The 5,991-nt window shown below is 36.1% G+C and overlaps 1 pseudogene; it reads right to left on the reverse strand.

Annotated features, from left to right (window-relative positions):
* Positions 1-3,820: 3,820 nt before the first annotated feature.
* LOC132171609 (2-alkenal reductase (NADP(+)-dependent)-like) lies at positions 3,821-5,499 on the reverse strand (annotated as a pseudogene).
* Between the last annotated feature and the right edge of the window lie 492 nt (positions 5,500-5,991).

The raw sequence follows: 5,991 nt of genomic DNA on the forward strand, positions 1-5,991 counted from the left end.
TGAACTTTCACTGGTATGAGATGTTCCTGGTTTTGTAGAGACATGATGAGCAACATAAGGAGAGGATCCTTTTGGGGGGCCAGACTTTTGATTGTTGCGAGAATGATCCCAATTGGATGGATACCCTACGAGCTTATAGCAGACATCTTTCCAATGTCCAAGAGCTCCACAGTGATCGCATTTTGGCCTACCACGTCCTCTGCCTCGTGATTCATTTGGACGAGATTGCAAAAAATTTCGATTTGCTGCCATGGCTATAGAATCAGAATTGGATGTAGGGAGGTGGAGCAATCTCTGTTTTTCTTCTTGATGGATGATGGAATAAACTTTGCCAACGTTGGGAAGAGGATCTACAGCAAGAATCTGACTGCGGATGGAAGCATATGATTCGTTCAATCCCATAAGGAATTGAAAGACACGTTCAACTTCTTGCATTTGGTTGAGTTCTCGCAAGGCACCACAAGAGCATTCTGGGATGGTTGTGAGTGTATTTAACTCATCCCAATATGATTTGATAATGTTATAGTAGGCAGCAATTGACATATGATCTTGGCTCAAGGTAGATATATCTCTTTTTAACTTAAAGATTCGGGGATTATTACCTTGAGAGAAACGTTCTTCTAAGTCGATCCATACCTCTCGAGGATTGTTGCAATAGATGACACTGTTGACGAGCGATTTATCAATGGAGTTAAGGATCCATGATAGCACCATATCATTACATCTTTCCCACATAGGAAGGTCTGTGGAGTTGGCTGGTGGTCGAGTAAGAGAACCATCTACAAAGCCAAATTTGTTTTTGGCATTTAAGGCCATTTTCATGGCTCGCTTCCAGGTGATGTAGTTGTCACCGGTGAGATGGGTAGAACACAAAACTGCTCCTGGATGATCAGCAGAATGGAGATAATATGGAGAAGATTGAAGAGAAACATCACTGGTTGTTGTGTGAGGTGTTTCGTTGTTCAAGGGTGTATGACCCTCCACATTTGTGTGTGACTCGGACATGTTGATGGAGGAAAAAAAATGGAAATCAGAACTGCTCTGATACCATGTTAAGAAATATAACTTGGAACAAGATTGAACAAAGACATGAAAAGAGAATGAATTCTCATATATAATTCTGCATCTTTGAGCTATGTTTTATAGTACATTAAGGGGGACAAAATCCCATAAACTATGGACTAAGAAAAGGAAAATACAATTCAAATATAAAATCTAATAATGACATACAGGTGTGCTTCTATATACATGGGAACTAATTAAGAGAAATAAATGGTAGATAATCAAGGGAGGAATTTCAAGGAATCAAATCATATCTCAATAAAGTGCCTACCATATGGCGGTGGAGAGACGAGATGCAAAACAGTGGGGCTTCTAACACGGATAATGGACAAGACGTGTGGAAGGCTTGCTGGAGCCTTCAGGTTCCTAATGGTGTAAAGATATTTTTGTGGAAAGCTTGTCACAACCTTCTCCCCACTAAGTAAACCTGTTTTGGAGAGGGGTGGTCAATAATGCATTATGCCCGGTCTATCTAAGAGAGGAGGAGACAATTGCCCATCTTCTGTGGGAGTGTCCTTCGGCTAATGATGTTTGGAATGGTAGCCCAATTACTTTACAAAAAAGCCCGTGAGTGGGAAAGGAGTCTCTCTAGCTGTTTGACGCAGTGCTATCTTGTTGTGCTATTAAGGAGGTTGAGCTTTTTGTAGTTACGGCTAGGAGGTTGTGGTTCCGTCGTAATGATGTGGTTCACGGGAGATTGTTCACTCATCCTACATAGGTGCTAAATGAAGCAAGACACGCGTTGGAAGGTTTCTAGCGGGTCACCAATGGACAGAAATGCACTGAACGGCAATCCCATGAACACGTGAAAGAAATCTGGAAACCGCCGCTGTTGAATATGATAAAGATAAACTGGGATGCGGCTCTGGATAAACAAAATGGAGGTGTGAGGCTGGGTATAATTGCAAGGGATGATAAGGGACGTTATATGGCCGCTTGTGGTATAAAGTATACACTTTCATTGACGCCGGCGGTTGCTAAAGCAATGGCAGCCCTCCATGCTGTGATGTTTGGAAAAGAGAAAGGCTTTGCGGATATCATTTTTGAAGGGGATGCTTTGCAGATTGTAAATGCAATGAACTCCAGAACACCTTGTGATCGCCTTTTTGGGCACTCTGTAGAAGATGTAAAATCTGCCCTGAGTTCCTTAGGTACATCAAGTTTTCAACATGTGGTAAGGGAGGCCAATTCTGCTGCCCATGGGCTAGCAAATGAGGCTTGTAATCATGTCACCGATATTGTCTGGTCTTGTATAGATGGTATTGTCAGGAAGGAGGAGTTATCCTCCTCTACTTGATTTGCTCTTTATGAGCTGAATAATACTCAAAAAAAGAAAAAAAAAAAGAAAAAAAGATGGAAATAACTTCTCTAAACAAATTAATAAATCTTTAATTTTAGTACATACTCTTAATCAAGGCCTCCAATTATAATATGATATTAATATTATACACAAGACACACGAAATTTGTCCTTACAATCATAAATAGTTGGGGGTTGATATATTTAATTATGATTTTCTTTGATACACCCAAAACTTCTTGAAAATTAATAGTATTAAACGATAATTAATTCAATAGCATCATGTTCAATTTGATAGCATTAAATGCATTGCAAGATTGTGATACTACTTATAATTGACACATTGTAAGATTATTCTTACAATTTTTTCTTCTAGAGTTTCCACTTGATTTTCATGTTGATTTTTTTTTGTTTCTTTTCTATAATCGCTTAAGAATTTCTTAAAAAGATAGATAATATTAAAAATGAATAGCATTCAATTAGTAGCATTAAACCATTAAAAATCGATGTTAATACTATGCTATCCCCATATCTTCTCCAACGCTCAATTTTGAAAGTCTCATAGTTCAAATGAAAAAAAAAAAAAAAAAAAAATTAATAAATGATCAGAAGATGGAAAATCTCATTTGAAAATTCTCATCTTCTCCAATTTCATGATTTTCCAACTCATGGTTTAAGTCTTTCAGATCATTCCATAAGGATCAGTGATAAAAAAAAGGTTAGTGAATTCTAATTACCAAAAACTCACTCAGCCACTGCATTAATTTTTTTATTTGATTATTTTATGAATTGTTGGATTTTCATATATGAGGAGTATAACTAATTATTTGTATAGTGCAAACGTTGGATCAATATTATAACTAATTACTATTTAATTAATATTTGAATAAAGAAAAAAAAAAGCCCTATTTAAAAGTGTCGCCTTAAGCCTCTAAATTTATTGAGCCGGCCGTGGCAGACGTGCTATAATGCCCCAAGTTTTTCACTTACTTTTTTTTTAATAATGTTATTTAGCCAACTATTTTACCATTGCTATAGAATTTGGTGATGTTGTAGTAAAAATCAATAATTGGATTGACACTTGTAAAATAAAATAGTAATAATTAACGGATGATTTTCGCTATCAATAGTTGTTTTACTATCATATATTAGTCTACTAAATAGCATTATTTTATTTTATTTTTTGACATCTGCAAATACCGTTAGGCGCTACTACTATAACTTGACATTAAATTTATAGCAAAAAATAAGTGGACTTTAAACTATCCTAATAGGAATTGAGAGTTGTTATGGTTACCAAATCTTTTACCACAAAAATGGAACCAAAATGATGTGGAGCTTATTCATTAATACCCGTTACATTTCTTCACTTCGAATTGAAGAAAATGATCCTTGTTCCCTTTTAAGACTTGCACACTCTCTCCTCTCTCCATAATATATATATATTGAAAAAACTCAGTAATGATCCGACATTTTTATTTCAAATGATCCATTTTAACAAAGTGATGGAAGATTGATGTTTGCAATATGAACACACCACATTAGGCAATAATCATTCATGGGCTACACGAATGACCTGCTTACCAACATTTTTGCCATGAAATAAGCCGACAAAGGCAGCTGGAGCACTTTCCAATCCTTCATTCCTGTCTTCGATGACAACAATTTTTCCTTGCTTGTAATTGCCGATGACATGTTCCATGAAGCTTGGGTACAGGTGCAGGTAATCATGCTGCAGGAATCCCTGCATCTTGATGCTCTTTGTTATGAGATTGAGCCACTTGTAAATCCCTCTTGGCTTTGAGAAATCCTGCTGAGACAACACCCCACAAATGGCAACTCGCCCATGAACCCTCATGTTATCAAGTGCTGCATCCAGCATTTCCCCACCCACATTGTCAAAGTAGATGTCAATGCCTTGTGGAAAGTACCTGTTAATTGAGTCACAGCCAATGAAATTTGCAACTTATTTCAAGGAGACAAAAGAAAAAGAAGAAAAAACAACTTCTTTAATATCATACTCCATCCTCAAAAAGCTCATAATTAACCTTTTCAATGCTGCATTAAAATCTGGTTCTTCCTTGTAGTTAAAAGCTTCATCGAATCCAAGCTTGTTCTTCAGAAGATCAATCTGGTATATATGGCCCACTTAAGTTGTTTTACATGTCAGGGTTGATTAACTAAGCAACAAAAACTCCAACTCATACACAGGAAAGCCTTAAAAAAATATATTGTTCAAACAATTCTTCCAAAGATAAAAATAAAAGACACTTACTTTTTGGCTTGTGCCAGCACTTCCAACTACATAGCAACCATGCAACTTAGCAAGCTGGCCAACAAGCTAGCCAACGGCTCCAGAAGCTGCAGAAACAAAGACATACTCCCCTTTCTTTGGGGTGCAGACCTCAAAGAATCCTGCATAAGAAGTAAAACCTGGCATACCTGTAGAAAATAGCATCTGCTTTAGATGACTAATGCACAATCTTACTGAAAGATCATTTATTTCACATATTTGAAGTAAGGGATTTAAATTTTTGATTGACATCAGCCAAAGTAAAAAGAAAAGAAATTGAATTATTTATGTTTAGAACAGATCAGTTTATGACTGTCGAAATGGGAACAAGAGCTGACAATATTAAGAAAGAGCATAGGCAGAGCCATAGTAGGTTTGGGGAAATTTTGTTTAGGGCCCTTGAAATTTTTATTCATTTCATTTATTTATTTCCTTTTTTTATGGAGAAAGATCAAAGCATGAAATCTATGATTGACATTATTAATACAAGTCTAATCCTCAGACAGGATTTAAAATCATATCTTTATACAAACTATTAAGATTCTCAATTGCTTCAGGGGACTTTATGGCAGAGTAAAGGTGAAAGCATGACAGATACTAAAAGATTCATAGTTAAGACAATTGGTATCAAGCCAGAAAGAATCATACCAAGAAGACCAACATGGTATGAGAGAGGAATATCATCATCTTGCTGAATTTTCCTCAACTGTTCAGTTCTGTGAATCAAGGTGTATTCTTCCCAGCCAGTAATCCCTGAAACTAAATCCCCAGTCTTGAAATTTGGATGATCAGAATCTATAACTTTGGATACGCCAAATCCTTCAAAGGGCTTCATCAAAACACAATAACACATCATAATTGTCAAGAAATTGTGAATAACAAAATTATTGTGGCATAAGTCATACAGTAGAAAGAAACAATAGAGAGATTTTATACCCAAATCCTACTTAAAAAGACTAACATGAGAAATATGATCAAACTAGCTACAATTGATTGCTACAATAATGGCTACTACTTGTAGTGATTATGTAGAGGCGTAGCTAGCTGGAATTAGGTTGATTAGCATGCTTTCTTGGATCAAGGCTGATAAACTGATTAGCAGATGAAAGAATTTCAAAACATTGGTCAACAGGTAGACGGCTGTTCTTATATGCCTGGAGAGGAGCATTCTAAATTATGCTTCATTTATTTCCGTGTAAAATAGTTCCCTTCCCTTGCAAGTTAATTTTTAAGGGTGAATTCTACTTGAAATTTGTATAATTTATGTTACTTAGCAAAAAGAGTGAAAATAACAAGTCCTTAGAAGACATAAGCAAAGGTTAGGATGTTTGACATGT

This window comes from Corylus avellana, chromosome ca2, assembly GCF_901000735.1.
Source record: "Corylus avellana chromosome ca2, CavTom2PMs-1.0".
Taxonomy (NCBI): Eukaryota; Viridiplantae; Streptophyta; class Magnoliopsida; order Fagales; family Betulaceae; genus Corylus; species Corylus avellana.